The sequence below is a fragment of the Papio anubis genome, unplaced genomic scaffold (assembly GCF_008728515.1).
Source record: "Papio anubis isolate 15944 unplaced genomic scaffold, Panubis1.0 scaffold48, whole genome shotgun sequence".
In the NCBI taxonomy this organism is placed as follows: domain Eukaryota; kingdom Metazoa; phylum Chordata; class Mammalia; order Primates; family Cercopithecidae; genus Papio; species Papio anubis.
In genome coordinates this window covers 278920-306768 of record NW_022164993.1, presented here as the reverse complement: position 1 = coordinate 306768, position 27849 = coordinate 278920, and the positions used below count along the sequence as shown (strand labels likewise).

Sequence of the window (27849 nt, the reverse complement as noted above, 5' to 3'; positions counted from 1 at the left end):
GTCTATGGCCATACCAGCTTGAACACGCCCAATCTCGTCTGATCTCGGAAACTAAGCAGGGTAGGACTTGGTTAGTAGTTGGATGGGAGACCACCTGGGAATACCAGGTGCTGTAGTCATTATTGTTTTCTTTCTTTTCTTCCTTCCTTTCTTTTCTTCTTTCTTTCTTTTCTTTCTTTCTTTCTCTCTCTTTCTTTCTTTCCTTCTTTCTTTCTTTTCTTTCTTTCTTTCTCTCTTTTTTCTTTCTTTCTTTCTTTCTGTTTCTCTTTCCTTCCTCTCTCTCTTTCTTTCTTTCTTTCTCTCTCTCTCTTTCTCTCTTTCTCCCTTTCTCCCTTTCTCCCCCCCTCTTTCTCCCTTTCTCTCTTTCTCTCTCTCTCTCCCTTCCTTCCTTCCTTCCTCCCTCCCTCCCTCCCTCCCTTCCTTCCTTCCTTCCTTCCTTCCTTCCTTCCTTCCTTCCTTCCTTCCTTCCTTCCTTCCTTTCTCTCTCTCCCTCTCTCTCTCTCTCTTCCTTCCTTCCTTCCTTCCTTCCTTTCTTTCTTTCTTTCTTTCTTTCTTTCTTTCTTTCTTTCTCTCTCTCTCTCTCTCTCTCTCTCTTTCTTTTCTTTCTTTCTTTCTTTCTTTTTCTTCCAGATGGAATCTCACTCTGTCACACACGCTGGAGTGCAATGGCGTGATCTCAGCTCATAGCAAGCTCGGCCTCCCGGGTTCATGCCATTCTCCTGTCTCAGCCTCCTGAGCACCTGGGACTAAAGGCGACCGCCAACACGCCCAGCTCATGTTTTGTAGTTTTAGTAGAGACGGGGTTTCACCGTGTTATCCAGGCTGGTCTGGATCTCCTCACCACGAGATCCACCTGCCTCAGCCTCCCAAAGTGCTGGGATTACAGGCATGATCCACCACCGCATACCGTACACCTTTGTGGCTTCCCCGCTCCCTCCTTTCCCCCTACTGTCGCCATGCTTCCCAACCTCCCCTGACTCTGCATCTGCTTTATCACCTGCCTACACCCCTGCCGCAGCCTGGAACCTCCTCCTGGGGGTCTGCCACCAAAGTACCACTGGGGAGCAGCATCCCACCGCTTCCGCCTCACCACCAACCCACCAGGAGCCCGGCTCCAGCCATAGAGGGTAGGGAGCCGGACCCCAAAGGTGCATGCACAGGATCCCTGTCTTTCGTAGTGTCTTCCCACTCCTGGAACGCCCAGGAGATTCAATCCACTCATCGTTCACTGCCTTCCAATCTGAGGGAAGGGGCGGGCAGGGGCAGAATGTGCGACACACGCTAGCCAAGATGTCCGCTCCAGATCGCAGAGCTGCTTTCTCTGGGGAAAGGACTTTGCTTCGTCAGCCACCAGGAAAACAGTCCTTGTGAACCCGGATTCCCACTGTCACCAACTTCGTGTAAACTCCAGTCCCGAGGACATGACAGACACCCAGGCCTCAGGCCCTGTGGGAACGCCCAGTTCCACGACTCGTGCCAGTCGGGCAGGTGCACTCTGCAAATCAAGGTGACCACCGCATGGCACGAAGAGCATTGTGAGGTGCCAAAAAAGGAAGAAGCCTATGCAACCCACCTCCAAAGCAAGCAGTCAATACAGGACAAAACCCGTCTCAGCGCTCCCTTGCTCCTCTTGCATGGACAGCCTGGCCACGCTGTTCTGGCCCAGTCCAAGCCCCCTCCAAACTATCCCGTCCTGCTCAAAAGGACACTGCCTATCAGAGCAGGGCGCTCCCTCTGAAAGGCTCTATCGATCTCGCTCTCTAGCTCCCTGCGCCTCTCTCTTCTGAGTTTGCCCCTGCACCTCACGATACTTCTCTCATCTTCCCTCTGTCTCTCTGCCTCTCTCTCTTTGTCTGTCCCTCTCTCTTTCTCTGCCTGTCTGTCTGTCTCTTTCCCTCTCCACCTCCCCTGTCTCTCTCGATCATTGTATCTCTCCCTCCCTCGGTTTCAATCTCTCCATGCATCTATTCCTTGATCTCCTTAAAGCTGTTTGTGTGTGCATGCATGTGTGTGTGTGCCTGTGTGTGTATGTGTGTGTCTCTGTGTGTGCACTCACGTGTGCATGTTCCCGTGCACGAACGCCCAGGTGTGTCTGTGTGTTGGGCTGTGGATTTGCTCCTGGTGGTGGTGGGGTGTGTTTGAGTTTCTCTCAGCCCTTCTTGCTGGAGATCAGGCTACCACCTCTAGTGCCAGCCCGGGGCAAAGCAGGGCCATACCCCAACCCCCAACCCCCCACTCCCTCTTGCCCACCCGACAGGTCTTGGTCTTCACAAGTGACCGTTGTGTGGGCGTTGTGAGAAAAAGGCCATACACAGCTGGGCTGGCCGTTCGCCCTTGTCCAGCTCTGACGACTCTGGCTGGGTGGGGCAAGAGGGGGCCATGCAGGAGCTCCTGAGCTACCATGGATCCAAATGAATACCTAAGCGACAGGGTGGAGTACTGGAGGGTGTCCCAGGATCATGGCCCCTGGGCCCTGACGCCTCAGAGTGCTCCATATTACGAGCGGTCCAGACGTGGTGGAAGGTCGGGAGCTCCGGAGCTGGTGGAAGGCCACGGGTGAGTGGCTCGGGAGTCCTGATACGAGCCTGGTGTCCCTGGGCTGGTGGTGCCAGCTGGAAGCCTGTGGGCATGGGCGGACCAGGCTCTTGGGACAGCCAGGTGTCTCTGCTGGTGTCTATGGCCATACCACCCTGAACGTGCTCGATCTCATCTGTTCTTGGAAGCTAAGCAGGGTCTGGGCTGGTTAGTACTTGCATGGGAGACCATCTGGGAATACCAGGTGCTGTAGATTTTTGGGTTTCTTTCTTGTCTTTCTTTCTTTTCTACCTTCCTTTCTTCCCTTCTCTCTCTCTCTTCTTTCTTTCTTTTCTTTCTTTCTCTCTTTCTTTCTCTTCTTTCTTTCCTTCTTTCTTTCTTTCGTTTTTTCTTTCTTTGTCTCTTTCTTTCATTCATTCTCTCTCTTTCTTTCTCTCTCTCTCTCCCTTCCTTCCTTCCTTCCTCTTTCTTTCTTTCTTTCTTTCTTTCTTTCTTTCTTTCTTTCTTTCTTTCTTTCTTTCTTTCTTTCTTCCTTCCTTCCTTCCTTCCTTCCTTCCTTCCTTCCTTCCTTTCTTCCTTTCTTTCTCTCTTTCTCTCTTTCATTCTTTCTTTATTCTCTTTCTCTCTTTCTTTATTTCTTTTTCTTCCAGACGGAGTCTCGCTCTGCCACCCAGGCTGGAGTGTAGTGGCATGATCTCAGCTCACTAAAAGCTCGGCCTACCGGGTTCACATTATTCTCCTGCCTCAGCCTCCCAAGCACCTGGGACTACAGGCGCCTGCCACCACGCCCGGCTCATGTTTTGTAGTTTTAGTAGAGACAAGGTTTTACCGTATTAGCCAGGCTGGTCTGGATCTCCTGAACTCGTGATCCTTCCACCACGGTATCTCAAATTCCTGGCATTACAGGCTTGATCCACTGCACCCGGCCTGCTGTAGGCTTTTGTGGCTTCCCCCTCCCTCCCTTCCCCATACTGTCGCCATGCTTCCCAACCTCCCCTGACTCTGCTCCCCCTTTTTCATCTGCCTACATCCCCCCTGCAGCCAGGGATTTCCTGCTGGGTTCCGCCACAAAAGCACCACCGGTCAGCAGCACCCCACTGTTTCCACCTTGCTGCTGCCCCGCCAGGACCCATTCTACAGCCCGGGAAGGCATGGGACCAGACACAGGCATGGGTTCGCTGCCGTTCGCAGTTCCTTCCCACTCCTCAAATACCCTAGGTGATTCAATCCACTCCTCGGGCACCACCGCAATCTTCCAAACGGGGTGAAGGGGCGGGCAGGGGCAGCAAGTGCCACACACTGTAGCGAAGACCTCAGCTCCAGAATGCAGGGCCTGCTTTAACTGGGGGAAGGATGCTGCTACACCAGCCACCAGGAAAGCAGTCCCTGTGCACCCGGATTCCCATTTCCACCAACTTCGTGTAAGCTAAAGTCCCGAGGACTCACTAGAGACCCAGGCCTCAGGCCCCGTGCACATGCCCGGTGCCACGGATCCATCAAAAGGGTGGGCACACTGCAAATCAAGGAGTCCAACACACCGCACCAAGAACACATGGAGGTTCCAAAAGAGGAAGGAGCCTACGAAACTCACCTGTAAACCAAGCAATTAATCCAAGACAAACCCGTCTCTGCGGTCCGTTGCTCGTCTCACATGGATGGCCTGGCCACCCTGTTCTGGCCCAGACCAAGCCCCCTCCACCGTATCCTGGACTGCTCAAAAGGGCCCTGCCTACTGGAGTAGGGCACTCCCTCTCCAAGGCTCTATCTCTCTTGCTCTCTAGTTCCCTCCATCTCTGTCTTCTGGGTTTGCCCCTGCACCTTATGCTACTTCTGTCGCCTTCCCTCTGTCCCTCTGTCTATCTCTTTCTCGGCCTCTTTGTCTGTCTCTTTCCATCTCCCATCTCCCCCTCCCCAGTCTCTCTCAATTGCTGTCTCTCTCCCTCCCTCGGTTTCAATCTTGCCATCCATCTGTTCCTTGCTCTCCTTCAAGCCGTTTATGTGGGCGTGCATGGGTGTGTATGTGTGTGTGTGTATTTCTGTGTGTATACACGCACACGTGTGTGGATATCTGCACATGAGCACACTGGTGTGTCTGTGTGGTGCTGTGGATTTGCTCCTGGTGGTGGTGGGGTGTGTCTGGGTTTCTCTCAGCCCCTCTCGCTGGGGATCAGGCTGTCGGCCATAGTGGCAGCTCCGGGCAAAGCAGGGCCATCTCCCAACCCCCAATCCCCCATGCCATCTTGCCAACTGGCCTGGTCTTGGTCGGGACAAGCCACCATGGTGGGGCTGTTGTGAGAAAAGGGCCAGGCGCAGCTGGTGTGTATGTTCGCCCTTGGCCAGCTCAGATGGCTCTGGGTGGCTGAAGCAAGAGAGGGCCTCGCAGGAGATCCTAAGCGGCCAGTGATCCAAAAGAATACCTCCATGACAGGTCGGAGGACCAGACGGAGTCCTGGGCCCTGATGCCTCGTGGGCCCTGGGCCCTGATGTCTCCAAGCACTCCATGATCCGAGCCGGCCCGAAGTGGTAGAAGCTCAGCAGCTCGGGAGCAGGATAAGGCTGAGGGCTAGAGGCCCAGGGGTCCTGATCCAAGCCCGGCGCCTGGGCCTGGTGGTGCCATCTGGAAGCCTGCGGGCATGGCTGAACCAGGCTGTTGGGGCACCCAGGCACCTCTGCCCACGTCTATGGCCATACCACCCTGAACATGACCGATCTCATCTGATCTCCAAAGTAAAGCAGGATCGGGCTTGGTCAGTACTTGGATGGGAGACCGCCTGGGAATACAGGGTGCTGTAGACTTTTTTGCTTTCTTTCTTGTCTTTGTTTTCTATCTTCCTTTCTTCCCTTCTCTCTCTCTTCTTTTTTGCTTTCTTTCTTTCTTTCTCTCTTTCCTTCTTTCTTTCTTTCCTTCTTTCTTTCTTTCCCCATTCTTTCCTTCTTTCTTTTTTCTCTCTTTCCTTTCTTTTTTTCTCTCATTTCTTTCTTTCTCTCCTTTCTTTCTTTCTTTCTTTCTTTCTTTCTTTCTTTCTTTCTTTCTTTCATCTTTCTTTCCTCCCTCCCTCCCTCCCTCCTTCCTTCCTTCCTTCCTTCCTTCCTTCCTTCCTTCCTTCCTTCCTTCCTTCCTTCCTCCTTTTTCTTCCAAACGGAGTCTCACTCTGTCAACCAGGCTGGAGTATAGTGGCGGGATCTCAGCTCACTGCTAGCTCTGCCTCCCGGGTTCACGCCATGCTCCTGCCGCAGCCTCCAGAGCAGCTGGGACTACACGGGCCTGACACAATGCCCAGCTCATGTTTTTTAGTTTTAATAGAGACAAGGGTTCACCATGTAAGCGAGGCTGGTCTGGATCTCCTGACCTCGTGATCCACATGCTTTGGCTTCCCAAAGTGCTGGGATTACATTTGTGATCCACCACGCCCGGCCTGCAGTAGGCTTTTGTGGCTTCCCACCTCCCTCCCTTCCCCGTACTATCGTCATGCTTCCCAACCTCCCCTGACTCTGCTCCCCCTTTATCGTGCCTCTACACCCCCGATGGATCTGGGGAACTCCTTCTGGAGGTGCTCCACAAAAGCACCACCGAGCAGGAGCATTCCACGGCTTCCACCTAGCCACTGCCCTGCCAGGAGCCTGGCTTCAGCCTGGGAGGTCAGGGGACCGGACCCCAAAAGTGTAGGTCTGGGTGTTGGCATTGTGAGAAAAAGGCCACGTGCCACTGGGCCACCTGTTTGCCCTTGGCCAGCCCTGACAGCTCTGGCTGGGTGGGGCAAGAGGGGGCCTCACAGGAGCTCCTGAGTCCCCAGGGATCCAAAAGAATACCTCCGCAACAGGGTGGAGGACTGGATGGGGTCCCAGGATCGTGGGCCCTGAGGCCTCGGAGCACTCCCTGTTCCGAGCGAGCCAGACGTGGTGGAAGCTCAGGAGCTCAGGAGACGAGGGAAGGCCATGGGCAAGTGGCTCGGGGGCCCCAATAAGAACCTGGAGGCCCCAGGCTGGCAGTGCCGGCTGGAAGCCTGCGGGCATGGATGGGCCAGGCTCTTGTGGCAACCAGGCGCCTATGCTGGTGTCTATGGCCATACCACCCTGAACGTACGAGTTCTCATCTGATCTTGGAAGCTAATCAGGGTTGGGCCTGGTTAGTATTTGAATGGGAGACTGTCTGGGAATACCAGCTGCTGTAGGCTTTTTTGCTTTCTTTCATGTCTGTCTTTATTTTCTACCTTCTTTCTTTCCTTCTCGCTCTCTCTTTTTTCTTTCTTTGCTTTCTCTCTTTCTTTCTTTACTTCTTTATTTCTTTCATTCTCCTTTCTTTCCTTTCTTTGTTTCTCTCTTTCTTTCTTTCTGTCCCTCTTTCTTTTCTTTCTCTCTTTCTTACTTTCTTCTTTCTTTCCTTCTTTCTTTCTATTCTCTCTTTCTTTCCTCTCTCTTTCCTTCTCTCTCTCTCTTACTTCCTTTCTTTCCTTCTTTCTTTCTTTTCTTTCTCTCTTTCTTTCCTTCTATCTTTCTATTCTTTCTTTCTCTCCCTCTTTCCTTCTCTCTTTCTATCTCTGTCTCCTTCCTTCTTCCCTCCCTCCCTCCCTCCCTCCCTCCCTCCCTTTCTTTCTTTCTTTCTTTCTTTCTTTCTTTCTTTCTTTCTTTCTTTCTTTCTTTCTTTCTTTCTTTCTTTCTTTTTCTTCCAGACAGAGTCTCGCTCTATCACCCATGGTGGATTGCAGTGGTGCGATCTTGGCTCACTGCAAGCTCTGCCTCCTAGGCTCACACCATTCTCCTGCCTCAGCCTCCCAAGCAGCGGGGACTATGTTGCCCTGCGCTGGGCTCATGTTACTTTGTAGTTTAAGTAGAGAATGATTGATTTTAAAATGGTTGTGGTGAACAAGATGTCAGCCAAATGGAACAGCTCAGTCTCAACTCCAGCACCAGCAGCGGCGACACAGAGAAGACCCGGTGTTCTGCATTTTCAACTGAGGTACTGGGTTCATCTCACTGGGAGTGCGGGACAATCCCGGTGCTGGTCAGCTGCTGCAGCCGACCGAGAGCTGAAGAGAAAGCAGGGCATCGCCTCACCTGGGAAGCGCAGGGGAAGGAATCCCTTTTTCCTTAGCCGGGGGACAGAGGCACACACAACACCTGGAAAATCCGGGTGGCTCCCACTGTGTGCGCTTTGCAAGCAAACAGGCACACCAGGAGATCATATCCCACACCTGGCGGGAGGGTCCCATGCCCACGGAGCCTCCCTCATTGCTAGCACAGCAGTCTGTGATCTACCGGCAAGGCAGCAGCGAGGCTGGGGGAGGGGCGCCTGCCATTGCGGAGGCTTAAGTAGGTAAACAAAGCTACTGGGAAGCTCCAACTGGGTGGAGCTCACAGCAGCTCAAGGAAACCTGCCTGTCTCTGTAGACTCCACCTCTGGGGACAGGGCACAGCTACACAACAACAACAACAACAACAACAACAAAGCAGAAACCTCTGCAGACGCAAACGACTCTGTCTGACAGCTTTGAAGAGAGCAGTGGATCTCCCAACACGGAGGCTGAGATCTGAGAACGGACAGACTGCCTGCTCAAGTGGGTCCCTGACCCCTGAGTAGCCTAACTGGGAGACATCCCCCACTAGGGGCAGTCTGACACCCCAGACCTCACAGGGTGGAGTACACCCCTGAGAGGAAGCTTCCAAAGCAAGAATCAGACAGGTACACTCGCTGTTCAGAAATATTCTATCTTCTGCAGCCTCTGCTGCTGATACCCAGGCAAACAGGGTCTGGAGTGGACCTCAAGCAATCTCCAACAGACCTACAGCTGAGGGTCCTGACTGTTAGAAGGAAAACTATCAAACAGGAAGGACACCTACACCAAAACCCCATCAGTACGTCACCATCGTCATCAAAGACCAGTGGCAGATAAAACCACAAAGATGGGGAAAAAGCAGGGCAGAAAAGCTGGAAATTCAAAAAATAAGAGCACATCTCCTCTGGCAAAGGAGCGCAGCTCATCGCCAGCAACGGATCAAAGCTGGACGGAGAATGACTTTGACGAGATGAGAGAAGAAGGCTTCAGTCCATCAAATTTCTCAGAGCTAAAGGAGGAATTACGTACCCAGCGCAAAGAAACTAAAAATCTTGAAAAAAAAGTGGAAGAATTGACGGCTAGACTAATTAATGCAGAGAAGGTCATAAACGAAATGAAAGAGATGAAAACCATGACACGAGAAATACATGACAAATGCATAAGCTTCAGTAACCGACTCGATCAACTGGAAGAAAGAGTATCAGCGATTGAGGATCAAATGAATGAAATGAAGCGAGAAGAGAAACCAAAAGAAAAAAGAAGAAAAAGAAATGAACAAAGCCTGCAAGAAGTATGGGATTATGTAAAAAGACCAAATTTAAGTCTGATTGGGGTGCCTGAAAGTGAGGGGGAAAATGGAACCAAGTTGGAAAACACTCTTCAGGATATCATCCAGGAGAACTTCCCCAACCTAGTAGGGCAGGCCAACATTCAAATCCAGGAAATACAGAGAACGCCACAAAGATACTCCTCGAGAAGAGCAACTCCAAGACACATAATTGCCAGATTCACCAAAGTTGAAATGAAGGAAAAAATCTTAAGGGCAGCCAGAGAGAAAGGTCGGGTTACCCACAAAGGGAAGCCCATCAGACTCACAGCAGATCTCTCGGCAGAAACTCTCCAAGCCAGAAGAGAGTGGGGGCCAATATTCAACATTCTTAAAGAAAAGAATTTTCAACCCAGAATTTCATATCCAGCCAAACTAAGTTTCATAAGTGAAGGAGAAATAAAATCCTTTACAGATAAGCAAATGCTTAGAGATTTTGTCACCACTAGGCCTGCCTTACAAGAGACCCTGAAGGAAGCACTCAACATGGAAAGGAACAACCGGTACCAGCCATTGCAAAAACAGGCCAAAATGTAAAGACCATCGAGGCTAGGAAGAAACTGCATCAACTAACGAGCAAAATAACCAGTTAATATCATAATGGCAGGATCAAGTTCACACATAACAATCTTAACCTTAAATGTAAATGGACTAAATGCTCCAATTAAAAGACACAGACTGGCAAACTGGATAAAGAGTCAAGACCCATCAGTCTGCTGTATTCAGGAGACCCATCTCACATGCAGAGACATACATAGGCTCAAAATAAAGGGATGGAGGAAGATTTACCAAGCAAATGGAGAACAAAAAAAAGCAGGGGTTGCAATCCTAGTCTCTGATAAAACAGACTTTAAACCATCAAAGATCAAAAGAGACAAAGAAGGCCATTACATAATGGTAAAGGGATCAATTCAACAGGAAGAGCTAACTATCCTAAATATATATGCACCCAATACAGGAGCACCCAGATTCATAAAGCAAGTCCTTAGAGACTTACAAAGAGACTTAGACTCCCATACAATAATAATGGGAGACTTCAACACTCCACTGTCAACATTAGACAGATCAACAAGACAGAAAGTTAACAAGGATATCCAGGAATTGAACTCATCTCTGCAGCAAGCAGACCTAATAGGCATCTATAGAACTCTCCACCCCAAATCAACAGAATATACATTCTTCTCAGCACCACATCGTACTTACTCCAAAATTGACCATATAATTGGAAGTAAAGCACTCCTCAGCAAATGTACAAGAACAGAAATTATAACAAACTGTCTCTCAGACCACAGTGCAATCAAACTAGAACTCAGGACTAAGAAACTCAATCAAAACCGCTCAACTACATGGAAACTGAACAACCTGCTCCTGAATGACTACTGGGTACATAACGAAATGAAGGCAGAAATAAAGATGTTCTTTGAAACCAATGAGAACAAAGATACAACATACCAGAATCTCTGGGACACATTTAAAGCAGTGTGTAGAGGGAAATTTATAGCACTAAATGCCCACAAGAGAAAGCAGGAAAGATCAAAAATTGACACTCTAACATTGCAATTAAAAGAACTAGAGAAGCAAGAGCAAACACATTCAAAAGCTAGCAGAAGGCAAGAGATAACTAAGATCAGAGCAGAACTGAAGGAGATAGAGACACAAAAAACCCTCCAAAAAATCAATGAATCCAGGAGTTGGTTTTTTGAAAAGATCAACAAAATTGACAGACCACTAGCAAGACTAATAAAGAAGAAAAGAGAGAAGAATCAAATCGACGCAATTAAAAATGATAAAGGGAATATCACCACCAACCCCACAGAAATACAAACTACCATCAGAGAATACTATAAACACCTCTACGCAAATAAACTGGAAAACCTAGAAGAAATGGATAATTTCCTGGACACTTACACTCTTCCAAGACTAAACCAGGAAGAAGTTGAATCCCTGAATAGACCAATAGTAGGCTCTGAAATTGAGGCAATAATTAATAGCCTACCAACCAAAAAAAGTCCAGGACCAAATGGATTCACAGCTGAATTCTACCAGAGGTATAAGGAGGAGTTGGTACCATTCCTTCTGAAACTATTCCAATCAATAGAAAAAGAGGGAATCCTCCCTAACTCATTTTATGAGGCCAACATCATCCTGATACCAAAGCCTGGCAGAGACACAACAAAAAAAGAGAATTTTAGACCAATATCCCTGATGAACATCGATGCAAAAATCCTCAATAAAATACTGGCAAACCGGATTCAACAACACATCAAAAAGCTTATCCACCATGATCAAGTGGGCTTCATCCCTGGGATGCAAGGCTGGTTCAACATTCGCAAATCAATAAACATAATCCAGCATATAAACAGAACCAAAGACAAGAACCACATGATTATCTCAATAGATGCAGAAAAGGCTTTTGACAAAATTCAACAGCCCTTCATGCTAAAAACGCTCAATAAATTCGGTATTGATGGAACGTACCTCAAAATAATAAGAGCTATTTATGACAAACCCACAGCCAATATCATACTGAATGGGCAAAAACTGGAAAAATTCCCTTTGAAAACTGGCACAAGACAGGGATGCCCTCTCTCACCACTCCTATTCAACATAGTGTTGGAAGTTCTGGCTAGGGCAATTAGGCAAGAGAAAGAAATCAGGGGTATTCAGTTAGGAAAAGAAGAAGTCAAATTGTCCCTGTTTGCAGATGACATGATTGTATATTTAGAAAACCCCATTGTCTCAGCCCAAAATCTCCTTAAGCTGATAAGCAACTTCAGCAAAGTCTCAGGATACAAAATTAATGTGCAAAAATCACAAGCATTCTTATATACCAATAACAGACAAACACAGAGCCAAATCAGGAATGAACTTCCATTCACAATTGCTTCAAAGAGAATAAAATACCTAGGAATCCAACTTACAAGGGATGTAAAGGACCTCTTCAAGGAGAACTACAAACCACTGCTCAGTGAAATAAAAGAGGACACAAACAAATGGAAGAACATACCATGCTCATGGATAGGAAGAATCAATATCGTGAAAATGGCCATACTGCCCAAGGTAATTTATAGATTCAATGCCATCCCCATCAAGCTACCAATGAGTTTCTTCACAGAATTGGAAAAAACTGCTTTAAAGTTCATATGGAACCAAAAAAGAGCCCGCATCTCCAAGACAATCCTAAGTCAAAAGAACAAAGCTGGAGGCATCACGCTACCTGACTTCAAACTATACTACAAGGCTACAGTAACCAAAACAGCATGGTACTGGTACCAAAACAGAGATATAGACCAATGGAACAGAACAGAGTCCTCAGAAATAATACCACACATCTACAGCCATCTGATCTTTGACAAACCTGAGAGAAACAAGAAATGGGGAAAGGATTCCCTATTTAATAAATGGTGCTGGGAAAATTGGCTAGCCATAAGTAGAAAGCTGAAACTGGATCCTTTCCTTACTCCTTATACGAAAATTAATTCAAGATGGATTAGAGACTTAAATGTTAGACCTAATACCATAAAAATCCTAGAGGAAAACCTAGGTAGTACCATTCAGGACATAGGCATGGGCAAAGACTTCATGTCTAAAACACCAAAAGCAACGGCAGCAAAAGCTAAAATTGACAAATGGGATCTAATTAAACTAAAGAGCTTCTGCACAGCAAAAGAAACTACCATCAGAGTGAACAGGCAACCTACAGAATGGGAGAAAATTTTTGCAATCTACTCATCTGACAAAGGGCTAATATCCAGAACCTACAAAGAACTCCAACAAATTTACAAGAAAAAAACAAACAACCCCATCAAAAAGTGGGCAAAGGATATGAACAGACATTTCTCAAAAGAAGACATTCATACAGCCAACAGACACATGAAAAAATGCTCATCATCACTGGCCATCAGAGAAATGCAAATCAAAACCACAATGAGATACCATCTCACACCAGTTAGAATGGCGATCATTAAAAAGTCAGGAAACAACAGGTGCTGGAGAGGATGTGGAGAAATAGGAACACTTTTACACTGTTGGTGGGATTGTAAACTAGTTCAACCATTATGGAAAACAGTATGGCGATTCCTCAAGGATCTAGAACTAGATGTACCATATGACCCAGCCATCCCATTACTGGGGATATACCCAAAGGATTATAAATTATGCTGCTATAAAGACACATGCACACGTATGTTTATTGCAGCACTATTCACAATAGCAAAGACTTGGAATCAACCCAAATGTCCATCAGTGACAGATTGGATTAAGAAAATGTGGCACATATACACCATGGAATACTATGCAGCCATAAAAAAGGATGAGTTTGCGTCCTTTGTAGGGACATGGATGCAGCTGGAAACCATCATTCTTAGCAAACTATCACAAGAACAGAAAACCAAACACCGCATGTTCTCACTCATAGGTGGGAACTGAACAATGAGATCACTTGGACTCAGGAAGGGGAACATCACACACCGGGGCCTATCATGGGGAGGGGGGAGGGGGGAGGGATTGCATTGGGAGTTATACCTGATGTAAATGACGAGTTGATGGGTGCAGCAGACCAACATGGCACAAGTATACATATGTAACAAACCTGCATGTTATGCACATGTACCGTACAACTTAAAGTATAATAATAATAAATAAATAAATAAATAAATAAATAAATAAATAAAAAAACAACAAAAAAAGTAGAGACGGAGTTTCTCCATGTTAGCCAGGCTGGTCTGGATCTCCTGACCTCGTGATCCACACTCCTCGGAATCCCAACATGCTGTGGTTACGGGCGTGATCCATCATGCCTGGCCTGCTGTAGGCTTTTGTGGCTTCCCCCATCCCTCCCTTCTACCTACTGTCGCCATGCTGCCCAACCTCCCCAACTCTGCTCCCACTTTATTGCCCACCTACATCCCTGCCGCAGTTGGGAACATCCACTTGGGGGTCCGCCACGAAAGCATAACTGGGCAGTAGCCTCCCACCACTTTTGCCTCACTGCTGCCATACCAGGAGCCTGGGTCCATCCCTGGAGGGAATGGGGCAGGACCAGAAAGTGCAGGCATGGGTTCCCTACCATTTGCACTACCTTCCTGCTCCCGGAATGCCCAGGCGATTCAATGCAGTCATTGGGCACTGCCACAACCTTCTGAACTGGGGGAATGGGCGAGTAGGGGCAGCGGGTGCCACATAGGCCAGTGAAGACTTCCGCTGCAGAACGCAGGGGCCGCTTTATCCGGGGGAAGGACATTGCTTTGTCAGCCACCAAGAAAAGAGTCCCTGTGCACCTGGATTCCATTGCCACCAACTTTGTGTAAACTCCAGTCCCAAGGACATGCCAGAGACCCAGACCTCATGTCCCGTGGGCATGCCTGCTGCCATGGCCTCTGCCAAATGGATGGGGACACTCTGCAAATCCAGGAGCCCAATGCACCGCACCAGGAGCACAGGGAGGTGCCAACAAAGGAAGGAGCCTACAAAACCCACCTCCAAAGCAAGCAATTAACCCATGACAAAACCCATCTCAGCGCTCCATTGCTCCTCTTGCATGGATGGCCTGGTCACCCTGTTCTGGCCCAGTGCATGCCCCCTCCACCCTATCCCGGCCTGCTCAAAAGGGCCCTGCCTACTGGAACAGGGCGCTCTCTCTCCAAGTCTCTATCGCTCTGGCTCTCTAGCTCCCTCCCCCTCTCTATTGGGTTTGCCCCTGCACCTCACTCTCCTTCTGTTGCCTTCCCTCTGTCTCTCTGTCTCACTCTCTTTCTCTGTCCCTCTCTCTTTCTCTGCCTCTCTGTCTCTTTCCCTCTCCCCCTCCCCTGTCTCTCTCGACCGCTGTCTCTCTCCATCTCTCGGATTCAATCTCTCCTTCCATCTCTTCCTTGCTCTCCTTCAAGCCGTTTGCATGTGCGTGCATATGTATGTGTGTGTCTGTGTGTCTGCACGTGCCCATGTGTGGGTTCCAATGCGAGAGCGCCCCGGTGTGTCAGTGTGTGGGGCTATGGATTTGCTCCTGGTGGTGGTGGGGTGTTTCTGGGTTTCTCTCAGCCCCTCTCGCTGGGGATCAGGCTGCTGGTTCTAGTGCCTGCCTAGGGCAAAGCAGGGCCATCCCCCAACACCCAACACTCCACACCTTCTTGCCCCCCTGCTGGCTCTTGGTCGGGACAAGCGATCATGATGGGGACATTGTGAGAAAAAGACCATGTGTGACTGGGCTGGCTGTTGGACCTTGGCTAGCCCTGATGGCTCTGGGTCTGTGGGGCAAGAAGGGGACTTGCAGGTGCTCCAGAGGAGCCAGGGATCCAAAAGAATACCTCCGTGACAGGGCAGAGACCTGGACAGGGTCCAAGGATGGTGGGCCATTGGCCCTGATGCCTTGGAGCACTCCCTGTTCTGAGCGGGCCCAACGTGGTGGAAGCTTGGCAGCTCAGGAGCCAAGGGAAGGCCACGGGCGAGTGGCTCGGGGGTCCCGATCCGAGCCCAGCAATTCCGGGCTGTTGGAGCCAGCTGGAAGCTGACAGACATGGCTGGGCTGCCTCAGCTTCCCGAAGTCCTGGCATTATAGGTGTGATCCACCTCGGCCGGCCTGCTCTAGGGTTTTGTGGCTTCTCCCTCCCTCCCTTGCCCCTACTGTCGCCATAGTTCCCAACCTCCCCTGATTCTGTTCTCCCTTTATCGCCCACCTACAACACCGCCACAGCTGGGGACCTCCTCCTGGAGGTCCGCCACCCAAGCACCACTGGGCAGCAGCATCCCACCACTTGAGCCTCGCCGCCGCCCAGCCGGGAGCTCGTCTCCAGCCCTGGAAGGCAGGGTCAGACCCCAAAGGTGCAGGCATGGGTATCCTACCATTCACGATGCCTATCGCCTTCTGGAACGCTCAGGCGATTCAATCCACTCATCAGGCACCTCCAGAACCTTAGAAACCGGGGGAAGGGACAGGCAGGGGCATCGGGTGCCACACACACCAACCACGACCTCTGCTCCACATTGCAGGGGCTGCTTTATCAGGGGAAAGGACATTGCCACGCCAGTCACCAGGAAAACAGTCCCTGTACACCCCGATTCACATTGCCACCAACTTCATGTAACTCCAGTCCCAAGGACACGCCAGAGACCCAGGCCTTGGGCCCCGTGGGCACGCCAGGTGCCATGGCTCACGCCAATCAGGTGGGCACCCTCTGCAAATCAAGGGAATCAGTGCACTGCACCAAGAGCACACGGAGGTTCCAAAAAAGGAAGGAGCCTATGAAACCCACCTCCAAAGCAAGCAATTAATCCAAGACAAAACCCATCTCCATGCTCCATTGCTCTTCTTGCATGGACGGTCTGGTCACCCTGTTCTGGCACAGCCCATGCCCTCTCCACCCTATCCCAGCCTGCTCAAAAGGGCCCTGCCTACTGGAGTGGGGCGCTCCCTCTCCAAGGCTCTATCACTCTCGCTCTCTAGTTCCCTGCCCCACTCTCTTCTGGGTTTGCCCCTGCACCTCGCGCTGCTTCTGTCACCTTCCCTCTGTCTCTCTGTCTCTCTCTCTTTCTCTGCCTCTCTGTCTGTCTCTTTCCCTCTCCCCCTACCCTGTGTCTCTTGATCGCTGTCTCTCTCCCTCCCTCGGTTTCAATCTCTCCAGCCATCTGTTCCTTGCTCTCCTTCAAGCTGTTTGTGTGGGCGTGCATGTGCGTGTATGTGTGTGTGTGTTTCTGTGTGTGCGCACACGCGTGTGTGGGTTCCAGAGCACGAGCACCCGGGTGTGTCTGTCTGTGGGGCTGTGGATTTGTTCCTGGTGGTGGTGGGATGTGTCTGGGTTTCTCTCAGCCCCTCTCAGTGGGGATCAGGCTGCTGGCTCTAGTGCCAGCTCTGGGCAAAGCAGGGACATCTCCCAACCCCTGACCCCCCACGCCCACTTGCCCACTGGCCGGGTCTTGGTCCGGCCAAGGTACTGTGTTCGGGTCGTTGTGAGAGAAGGGCCAGGCAAGTGTTGTCCAGATGTTTGCCCTTGGCCAGCTCAGGCGGCTCTGGGTGGGTGGAGCAAGAAGGGGTCTTGCAGGAGCTCCTGAGCTGCCAGTGATCCAAAAGAATACCTCTGCGACATGGCGGAGGAGCGGACAGTGTTCCAGGATTGTGGGCCCTGGCCCCTGATGCCTCGGAGCACTCATTATCCTGAGTGGGCCAGACGTGGTGGAAGCTCGGCAGCTCGGGAGTGGTTTAAGGCTGAGAGCGATGGGCCCGGGGGTCCCGATCCGAGCCTGGCTTTAAGCAGGTGGGCATGGCTGTGCCAGGCTCTTGGGGCACCCAGGTACCTCTGCCCACGTCTATTGCCATACCACCCTGAACACACCCAATCTCATCTGATCTCACAAGCTAAGCAGGGTCACGCCTGGTTAGTACTTGGTTGGGAGACCATGTGGGAATACCGGGTGCTGCAAGGTTTTTGCTTTCTTTCTTGTCTTTCTTACCTTTCTATCTTCCTTTCTTTCCTTCTCTCTCTCTCTCCTTGTTTTTTCTTTCTTTTCTTTCCTTCTCTCTATCTTTCTTTCCTTCTTTCTTTCCTCTTTCTTTCCTGCTTTCTTTCTTTTCTTTCTTTCTCTATCTTTCTTTCTTTCCTTTCTTCTTTCTTTCTTCTTTCTCTCTTTTTCTTCCTTTCTTTCTTTGTTTCTTCTTTCTTTCCTCATTCCTTTCTTTCTCTTTCTTTCTTTCTTTCTTTCTTTTTCTTTTTTCTTTCTTTTTTCTTTCCTTCCTTCCTTCCTTCCTTCCTTCCTTCCTTCCTTCCTTCCTTCCTTCCTTCCTTCCTTCCTTCCTTCCTTCTTTCCTTCTTTCTTTCTTTTTTTCTTTCTTTCTTCCTTTCTTTTTCTTCCAGACAGTGTCTTGCTCTGTCACCCAGGTTGGAGTGCAGTGGCATGATCTCGGTCACTGCAAGCTCTGACTCCTGGGTCCTCACCATTCTCCTGCCTCCATTTCCTGAGCAGCTGGGACTACAGGCACTCACCACCACGCCCAGGTCATGTATTGTAGTTTTAGTAGAGACGGGGTTTCACCATGTTAGCCATGCTGGTCTGGATCTCCTGACCTCGTGATCCACCTACCTCGGCATCCCAAAGTGCTGGGATTACAGGTGTGATCCACCGTGCCTGGTCTGCTGTAGGGTTTTGTGGCTTCCCTTCTCCCTCCCTTCCCCCTACTGTTGACATGCTTCCCAACTTCCCCTGACTCTGCTTTCCCTTTATCGCCCGCCTACACACCCACCACAGCCTGGTACCTCCTCCTGGGGGTCCGTCACCAAATCACCACCGAGCTACAGGAGCCCACCTCTTCTGCCTCGCTGCCGCTCTGCCAGGAGCCCGGCTCCAGCCTGGGAGGGCAGTGAGCCGGATCCCAAAGGCAAAGGCATGGGTTCTCTGCTGTTCATAGTGCCTTCCCACTCCCAGAATGCGCAGGTGATTCAATCCACTCATCGGACCTGCTGCAACCATCCTAACCAGTTAAAGGGGCCGGCAGGGGCAGAGGGTGCCACACATGCCAGCCAAGACATCTGTTCCAGAATGCAAGGCCTGCTTTATCTGGGGGAAGGACAATGCTACGTCAGTCACCAGGAGAACAGTCCCTGTGCACCGAATTCCCATTGCCACCAACCTCGTTAAAACTAAAATCCCGAGGACTCGCCAGAGACCCAGGCCTTGGGCCCCATTGGCACGCCCTATGCCACAGTTCCTACCAATTGGGCAGGGGTACTCTGGAAATCAAGGGGCCCTCCACATTGTGCCAAGAGCACTAGGAGGTGCCAACAATGGAAGGAGCCCACGAAACCCACCTCCAAAGAAAGCAGCCATAAAAAAGGATGAGTTTGTGTCCTTTGTAGGGACATGGATGCAGCTGGAAACCATCATTCTTAGCAAACTATCACAAGAACAGAAAACCAAACACCGCATGTTCTCACTCATAGGTGGGAACTGAAATATGAGATCACCTGGACTCGGGAACGGGGACATCACACACTGGGGCCTATCATGGGGAGGGGGGAGCGGGGAGGGATTGCACTGGGAGTTATACCTGATGTAAATGACGAGTTGATTGTTGCTGAGGAGTTGATGGGTGCAGCAAACCAACATGGCACAAATATACATATGTAACAAACCTGCACGTTATGCACATGTACCCTAGAACTTAAAGTATAATAATAATAATAAATAAATAAATAAATAAAAGAAACAAAAAAGAAAGAAAGAAAGAAAGCAATTAATCCAAGAAAAAACCTGTCTCAGCACTCTATTACGCCTCTCGCATTGACGGCCTGGCCACACTGTTCTGGCCCAGAACAAGCACCCTCCACCCTATCCTGGCCTGCTCAAAAGGGCCCTGGCTAACAGAACATGGTGCTCCCTCTCTAAGGCTCTATCGATCTTGCTTTCTAGCTTCCTCTTCGTTTCTCTTCCGTGTTTGCCCCTGAACCTCACGCTACTTGTCACTTTCCCTCTGTCTCTCTCTTTCCCTGTCCCACTCTCTTTCTCTGCCTCTCTGTCTCTTTCCCTCTCTCCCTCCCCTGTCTCTCTTGATCACTGTCTCTCTCCCTCCCTCAGTTTCAATCTCCAATTCTTCTGTTCCTTGCTCTCCCTCAAGACGTTTGTGTGTGTGTGCATGTGTGTGTGTTTGTGAGTGTGTGGGAGTGTGTATGTGTCTGTGTGTGTGCACATGCACGTGTGTGGGTTCCTGCACGAGGGCCTGGGTGTGTCTGTGTGTGGGGCTGTGGATTTGCTCCTGGTGGTGATGGGGTGTGTCTAGGTTTCTCTCAGCCCCTCTCGCTGGGGATCAGCTTTCCGGCTGTAGTGCCAGCCCGGGGCCAAGCGGGGCCATACCCCAACCCCTAACCCACCAAACCCTCTTGCCCACCGGCCAGGTCTTCTTGGGGAAGAGCGACCATGGTGGCGTCGTTATGAGAAAAAGGCCACACGACACAGGACCTGACGGCTCTGGCTGGGTGGGGCAAGAAGGGACCACGCAGGAGCTCCTGAGCGACCATGGATCCAAAAGAATACCTAAGTGACAGTACGGAGGACCGGACTGGGTCCCAAGAACATGGGCCCTGGGCCCTGACGCCTAGGAGCACTCCCTGTCCTGAGCGGTCCTGACGTAGTGGAAGGTCTGGAGCTCTGGAGCTGGGGGAAGTATTCGGGTGAGCGGCTCAGGGTTCCCGATACGAGCCCAGTGTCCCCGTTCTGGTGGTGCCCACTGGAAGCCAGTGGGAATGGTTGGGCAGGCTTTTCGGGCAGCCAGGTGCCTCTGCAGGCAGCTGGCAGGCTTTTCGGGCAGCCAGGTGCCTCTGCAGGCAGCTACGGCCATACCACCCTGAATGCGCCTGATCTGGTCTGATCTCGGAAGCTTAGCTGGGTGGGGCCGTTTAGTATTTGGATGGGAAACTGCCTGGGAATACCAGGCACTGTTGGCTTTTTCACTTTCTTTCATGTCTTTCTTTCTTTTCTACTTTCCATTCTTCTCTTCTCTCTTTCTCTTCTTACTTTCCTTCTTTCTTTCTTTTCTTCTTTCTTTATTTCTTTTCTTTCTCTTTTTTCTTCATTCTTTCTTTAATGCTTTCTTTCTTTTCTTTCTTTCTCTCTTAATTTTCTTTCTCTCTTCTTTCTTTCCATCTTTCTTTCTTTTCCTTCTTTCTTTCTCCCTTTCTTTCTTTCTTCTGTCTTCCCTTCTTTCTTTCTCTATCTCTTTCTTCTTTTTTCTTCTTTCTTTCTTTTCTTTCTTTCTATTTCTTTCTTTCATCCCTCCTTCCTTCCTTTCTTCCCTCCTTTCTTGTTTTCTTTCTTTCTTCTTTCTTTCTTTCATTCTTTCTTTTCTTTCTTTCTTTTCTTTCTTTCTTTCTTTCTTTCTTCTCTTCTCTCTTTCTTTCTTCTTTCCTTCTTTCTTTTCTTTCTTTCTCTTTTTCTCTCTTTTTTCTTTCATTCTTCTTTCTTTCCTTCTTTCTTTCTTTCTTTTCTTTCTCTCTCTCTCTCCCTTCCTTCCTTCCTTCCTTCCTTCCTTCCTTCCTTCCTTCCTTCCTTCCTTCCTTCCTTCCTTCCTTCCTTCCTTCCAGACGGGGTCTCACTCTGTCACCCAGGGTGGAGTACAGTGGCACGATCACGGCTCACTTCAAGCTTCCTCTCCCAGGTAAACGCCATTCTCCTGCCTCAGTCTCCCAAGCAGCTGGGACTACAGGTGCCTGCCACCACGCCCATCTCATGTTTGTAGTTTTAGTAGAGACAGGGTTACACCATGTTAGCCAGACTAGTCTGGATCTCCTGACCTTGTGATCCACCCTCCTTGACCCCCGAAAATGCTGGGATTACAGTCGTGTTCCACCATGCCCGGTCTGCTGTAGGCTTTTGTGGCTTCCCCTCTCCCACCTTTCGCCCTACTGTTGAAATGCTTCCCAGCCTCCTCTGACTCTTCACCCCCTTTATTGCCCACCTACACCACCGTCACAGCTGGGGACCTCCTCCTGGGTGTCCACCACAAAAGCACCACCGGGTAGCAGCATCCCACCACTTCTGCCATGCCACCACACCACCAGGAGCCTGGCTCCAGCCCGGGAGGGCAAGGGGCCAGATCTCAAAGGTGCAGACGTGGATTCCCTGCCGTTCGCCGTTCCTACCCCTCCAGGAAGGTGCAGGCGATTCAATCCACTCTTCGGATGCTGCCACAACCTTCCGAACTGGTTGAGGGGGCTGGCAGGGTCATTCGGTGCCACAAATGCCAGCCAAGACTTCCACTCCACAACACAGAGGCTGCTTAATTCGGGGGAAGGAAATTGCTTCACCACCCACCAGGAAAATGGTCCCTGTGCACCCGGATTACCATTGCCACAAACTTCGTGTGAACTCTAGTCCTGTGGAACACACCAGAGACCCAGGCCTCGAGCCCCATGGGCACGCCTGGTACCACGGCCCCCGCCAACTGCCAGGCACACTCTACAAATCAAGGGGCCCACCGCACTACACCAAGAGCACAGGAAGGTGCCAACAAAGGAAGGAGCCCATGAATCCCACCTGCAAAGCAAGCAATTAATCCAAGACAAGACCCGTCTCAGCGCTCCATTGCTGCCCTCGCATGGACGGCAGCATGACCACCCTGTTCTGGGCCAGCCCAAGCCCCCTGTACCCTATCCAGGCCTGCTCAAAGGGCCGTGCCTATCGGAGCATTGCGCTCCCTCTCCAATTTTCTATTGCTCTGAATCTCTATCTCCCTCCCCCTCTCTCTTCTGGGTTTCCCCCTGCACCTTGCGCTACTTCTATCGTCTTCCTTCTGTCTCTCTCTTTCTCTGTCCCTCTCTCTTTCTCTGCCTCTCTGTCTGTCTCTTTCCCTCTCCACCTACCCTGTCTCTCTCGATTGCTGTCTCTCTCCCTTCCTCGATTTCAATCTCTCCATCCATCTCTTCCCTACTCTCCTTCAAGCAATTTGTGTGTGCGTGCACGTGTGTGTGTGTATGTATGTGTCTGTGTGTGTGTGCACGCGCATGTGTTGGTTTCCACACACGAGGGCCTGGGTGTGTCTGTGTTAGGCTGTGGATTTGCTTCTGGTGGTTTTGGGGTGTGTCTTGGTTTCTCTCAGCATCTCTCACTGGAGATCTGGCTCCCAGCTCTAGTGCCAGCCTGGGACAGAGCAGGGCCATCCCCCAACCCCAACCTCCCAGGCCCTATTGCCCACTGGGTGGGTCTTGTTTGAAACAAGCGACCATTGTGGGGGCATTGTGAGAAAAAGGCCACGCCCAGTTCATCTGGCTGTTTGCCCTTGGCCAGCCGTGACGGCTCTGGCTGGGTGGGGCAAGAGGGGGCCTCACAGGAGCTCCTGAGCGGCCAGGGATCCAAAGGAATTCCTACACGACAGGGTGGAGGACCGGATGGGGTCCCAGGATCGTGGGCCCTTTGCCCTGATGCCTCGGAGCACTCCCTGTTCTGAGCCGGCCAGACGTGGTGGAAGATTGGGAGGTCAGCAGCCGGGGGAAGACCGCAGGCGAGCAGCTCGGGGGTCCTGATATGAGCCCTGTGGCACCGGACTGGCAATGCCAGCTGGAAGCCAGCCGGCATGGCTTGTCAGGGCTCTTGGGGCAACCAGGCGCCTCTGCCGGCATCTATGGCCATAACACCCTGAACACGCCTGATCTCTTCTGATATCGGAAGCTTAGCAGGGTCAGACCTGTTTAGTACTTGGATGGGAGACCACCTGGAAATACTGGGCGCTGTAGGCTTTTTCTCTTTCTTTCATGTCTTTCTTTCTTTTCTACCTTCCTTTCTTCCGTTCTCTTTCTCTTCTTTCTTTCTTTTTCTTCTTTCTTTCTTTTCTTTCTCTCTTTTTTCTTTCTTTCTTCTTCCTTTCCTTCTTTCTTTCTCTCTCCCTTCCTTTCTGTATTTCTTTGTTTCTTTCATTTTCTTTCTTTGTTTCTTTGTTTCTTTCTTTCTTCTTTCTTTCCTTCCTTCCTTCCTTCCTTCTTTCTTTCTAACCTTCCTTCTTTCTTTTTTTGTTTCTCTGTCTTCTTTCTTCTTTCTTTCCTTTTTTCTTTCTTTTCTTTCTTTCTCTCTCTTTCATTTGTCTTTCCTTCCTTCTCTCTTTCTTTCTCTCTTTCTTTCTTTCTTTCTTTCTTTCTTTCTTTCTTTCTTTCTTCCTTCCTTCCTTCCTTCCTTCCTTCCTTCCTTCCTTCCTTCCTTCCTTATTCCTTCATTCTTCATTATTCCATTCATTCCTCCCTCCCTCCCTCCCTCCCTCCCTCCCTCCTCCCTCCTCCTTCCCTTCCTTCCTTCCTTCCTTCCTTCCTTCCCTCCCTACCTTCCTTCCTTCCTTCCTTCCCTTCCCTTCTTTTCTTCCATCTCCACTCCTGTCACCCAGGCTGGGCTGTGTCCAGCTTTCTCCTGAGTTCCATACCATTCCTCCTGCATAGCCTCCCCGAGCAGCTAAGGACTACAGGCTTTCCATCCACCACTCTCTGCTCCTGTTTTTGTTGTTTTTTAGTAGAGATGGGGTTTCACCATGTAAGCCAGGTTGGTCTGAATCTTCCTGACCTCATGATCCATGCCTTGCTTGGCCTCCCAAAGTCTTGGGATTACATTCGCCCAGTCCACCCGCCCGGCCTGTAGTAAGCTTTTGTGGCTTCCCCCCTCACTCCCTTCCCCTACTATGCCATTCTTCCCAATCACCTCTGACTCTGCTCCCCCTTTATTGTGCTGCCCATCCCTGCCGTCTGGGGACTTCCTTCTGGGTTAGCCACTGGCAGCACCACTGGAAATGACAGCATTCCTCTCTTATGCCTATCCATTGACCTGCTAGGAGGCCCAGCTCCAGCCTGGGAGAACGGGCCAGACCCCAAAGGTGCAGAGCACTGGAGGATGGCATTGTGAGAAAAGGCCATGCGGTGGGCCCACCAGTTAAGCCCTTGGCCAGCCCCTGAAGGCTCTGGCTGGAGTGGGGCAAGAGGGCCTTGCAGGAACTCCTGAGCCACCAGGGATCAAAAGTATACCTCTGCAACAGGGTGGAGGACCGGACTGTGTCCCAGGATTGTGGGCCCTGGGCCCTGATGCCTCAGAGTGTTCCCCTGGTATGAGGGCCGGGTGGTGGGGGAAACTCAGGAGGCTACCGGGAACTGGTGGAAGGCTGCGAGGAGCCTCAGCGAGTCCCTGATAAGAGCCCACTGGGCCTGGGATGGCGTTGCCAGTGGGAAGCCGTCGGGCATGGCTGGGTTGGGCTCTTTGGACGGCTCAGGTGATGCCTCTCTGCTGGGTGTCTCGTCCATATAACCTGAGCAGCTGAATCGTCATCTGTTCTTGGAAACAAAAGCAAGTCCGACCTGGTTAGTACTTGCGTGGGGAGGAGACTGCCTGGGAATACCGGGTGCTGTAGGTTTTGGCTTTCTTCCTTGTCTTTCTTTCTTTTCTACCTTCCTTTCTTCCCTTCTCTCTCTCTTCTCTCTTTTTTTTCCTTTCTTTCTTTCTTCTTTCTTTTTTTCTCTCTTTCTTTCTTCTATGCTCCTTTTTACTTTTCTTTCTTTTTTCTCTTTCTCTTTCTGTCTTTCTTTCTTTCCTTCTTTCCTTTTCTCTTGCTTTTCTTTCTCTTTCTTTATTCTTTCTTTCCTTCTTTCTTTCTTTCCTCCTCTTTCCTTATTTCTTCTTTCTTTCTCTTTCTTTTCTTTCTCTCTTTCCTTCCTTTTTTCTTTCTTCTTTCTTTCCTTCTTTCCTCTTTTCCTTCTTTCTTTCTTTCTTCTTTCTTTCTCTTTCTTTCTTTCTTGTTAGTTCTTTTCTTTCTTTCTTTCTCTTTCTTTTTCTTTCCTTCTTTCTTTCTTTCTCTTTTCTGCTTTCTTTCTCTTTCATCTTTCTTTCTTCCTTCATTTATTCATTATCATTCATTCATCATCACATTCATTCATTATTTCGGCTATTCATTCGGCCTCATTCATTCATCATTCATTCATTCATTCATTCGGCTTCATTATTCCCATTATCATTCATTTCATTCATTCATTCCATTCATCCTTCATTCAGTCCTTCCTTCCTTCCTTCCTTCCTTCCTTCCTTCCTTCCTTCCTTCCTTTCTTCCTTTCTTCCTTCCTTCCTTCCTTCCTTCCTTCCTTCTTTCCTTCCTTCTTTCTCTCTCTCTCTTTCTTTCTTTCTCTCTCTGCCAGACAGAGTCTCGCTCTATCACCCTGGATGGAGAGCAGTGGCACAATCTCAGCTCACTTCAAGCTCCATCTCCAAGGTTCACATGATTCTCCTCTCTCAGCCTCCCAAGCAGCAGGGACTACATTCGCCCACCCCCACGCTGGGCTCATGTTTTGTAGTTTAAGTAGAGATGGAGTTTCTCAGTGTTAGCCAGGCTGGTCTGGATCTCCTGACCTTGTGATGCACCCTCCTCGGAATCCCAACGTGCTGTGGTTACACCCATGATCCATGGAGCCGGACCTGCTGTAGTCTTTTGTGGCTTCAACCATCCCTCCCTTTCCACTACTCTTGCTATGCTTCCAAGCTTCCCAGTACTCTGTTCCCACTTTATTGCCCACCTACAACAGCACCGCAGCTGCGGACATCCTCTTGGGGGTCCGCCACCAAAACACAACTGGGCAGAAACCTCCCACAACTTCCACTTCATCACCACCATGCCAGGATCCCGGGTCCATCCCGGTAGGTCAGGAGGCCACTCCATAAAGGTGCAGGCACAAGTTCCCTGCCATTCGTGCTGCCTTCCCACTCTCAGAACACCCAGGGGATTCAATGCACTCATCAGGTGCCGCCGCAACCTTCCAAACTGGGGGAATGGGTGGGCAGGGGCAGCGGGTTCCACACATGCCAAGCAAGACCTCCGCTCCAGAATTCAGGGACCACTTTATCAGGGGGAAGGACATTGCTTTGCCAGCCATTGGGAAAACAGTCCCAGTACACCCAGATTCCATTGCCACCAACTTTGTGTAAACTCCAGTCCTGAGGACATGCCAGAGACCCAGGCCTCGGGCACCATGGGCACACCCGGTGCCATGGCTCCCACCAAATGGATGGGTGCACTCTGCGAATCTAGGGACCCAACATACCACACCAGGAGCACAGGGAGGTGCCAACAAAAGAAGGAGCCTATGAAACCCACCTCCAAATCAAGCAATTAGCCCAAGAAAAAACCAGTCTCAGCACTCCATTGCTCCTCTTACATGAACGGCCTGGTCACCCTATTCTGGCCCAGCCCATGCCCCCTCCACCCTATCCTGACCTGCTCAAAATGTCCCTGCCTACTGGACCAGGATGCTCCCTCTCCATGGCTCTATCTCTCTTGCTCCCTATCTCCCTCCCCCTTGACCTTCTGAGTTTCCCCTGCACCTCCCGCAATTTCTGTTGCCTTCCTTCTGTCTCCCTGTCTCTCTCTCTTTCTCTCTCCCTCTCTCTTTCTCTGAATCTCAGTCTGTCTCTTTCCCTCTCCAATTCACTTGTTTCTCTCGATGGATGTGTCTCTCCCACCATTGGTTTCAATCTCTCCATCCATCTCTTCCTTGCTCTCCTTCAAGCCGCTTTTGTGTGAGTGCATGTATGTGTGTGTGTCTGTGTGTGTGCACGTGCCCGTGCGTGGGTTCCAACGCATGTGCGCCCAGGCATGTCTGTGTGTGGGGCTGTGGATTTGCTCCTGGTGGTGGTGGGGTGTGACTGGGTTTCTCTTAGCCCCTCTTGCCGCTGATCAGGCTGTCAGCTCTAGTGCCAGCCCAGGGGCAAACAGGGCCATCCCCCAACTTCCAACGCCCCACGCCATCTTGCTCCACTGCCAGCTCTTGGTCATGACAAGCGACCGTGATGGGGACGTTGTAAGAAAACAGCCACACTCGGCTGTGCTAGCTGTTCGCCCTTGGCCAGCCGTGACAGCTCTGGGTGGGTGGGGCATGAGGGGGCCTCTCAGGAGCTCCAGAGTAGCAAGAGATCCAAAAGAACACCTCTGTGACAGGGCAGAGTACTGGACGGTGTTTCAGGATCGTCGGCTCTGGGCTCTGACTCCTCTGAGCACTCCCCGTTCCTAGTGGGCCTGACGTGGTGAAGGCTCAGCAGCTCAGGAGCCGGGGGATTTCCACATGCGAGCAGCTTGGGGGTTCCAATCTGAACCCGGAGTCCCCGGGCTGGCAGTGCTGGCTGGAAGCCGGCCAACATGACTGGGAAGGGTTCTTGGGGCAGCCAAGGGCCTCTGCAGGTGTGTACGGCCATACCACCCTGAAGGCACCTGATCTCGTCTGATCTCGGAAGCTTAGCAAGGTTGGGCCCATTTAGTACTTGGATGGGAGACCGCCTGGAAAAACCGGGCACTATAAGTTTTTTTTCTCTTTCATGTCTTTCTTTTCTACCTTCCTTTCTTCCCTTCTGTTTCTCTCTCTCTTCTTTCTATCTTTCTTTCTTTTCTCTCTTTTATCTTTCTTTCTTCTTTCCTTCTTTCTTTTCTTTCTTTCTTTCTTTCTTTCT

The 27849-nt window shown here is 50.4% G+C and overlaps 6 pseudogenes; all 6 read left to right on the top strand.

Moving 5' to 3' along the window:
* On the top strand, positions 1–119 carry LOC116273238 (annotated as a pseudogene).
* A 2553-nt stretch (positions 120–2672) lies between these two features.
* Positions 2673–2791, top strand: LOC116273214 (annotated as a pseudogene).
* Positions 2792–5212: 2421 nt separating this feature from the next.
* On the top strand, positions 5213–5331 carry LOC116273215 (annotated as a pseudogene).
* Positions 5332–6591: 1260 nt separating this feature from the next.
* Positions 6592–6710, top strand: LOC116273223 (annotated as a pseudogene).
* Positions 6711–23010: 16300 nt separating this feature from the next.
* LOC116273233 lies at positions 23011–23129 on the top strand (annotated as a pseudogene).
* Positions 23130–27585: 4456 nt separating this feature from the next.
* LOC116273226 lies at positions 27586–27704 on the top strand (annotated as a pseudogene).
* The last annotated feature ends 145 nt before the right edge of the window (positions 27705–27849 follow it).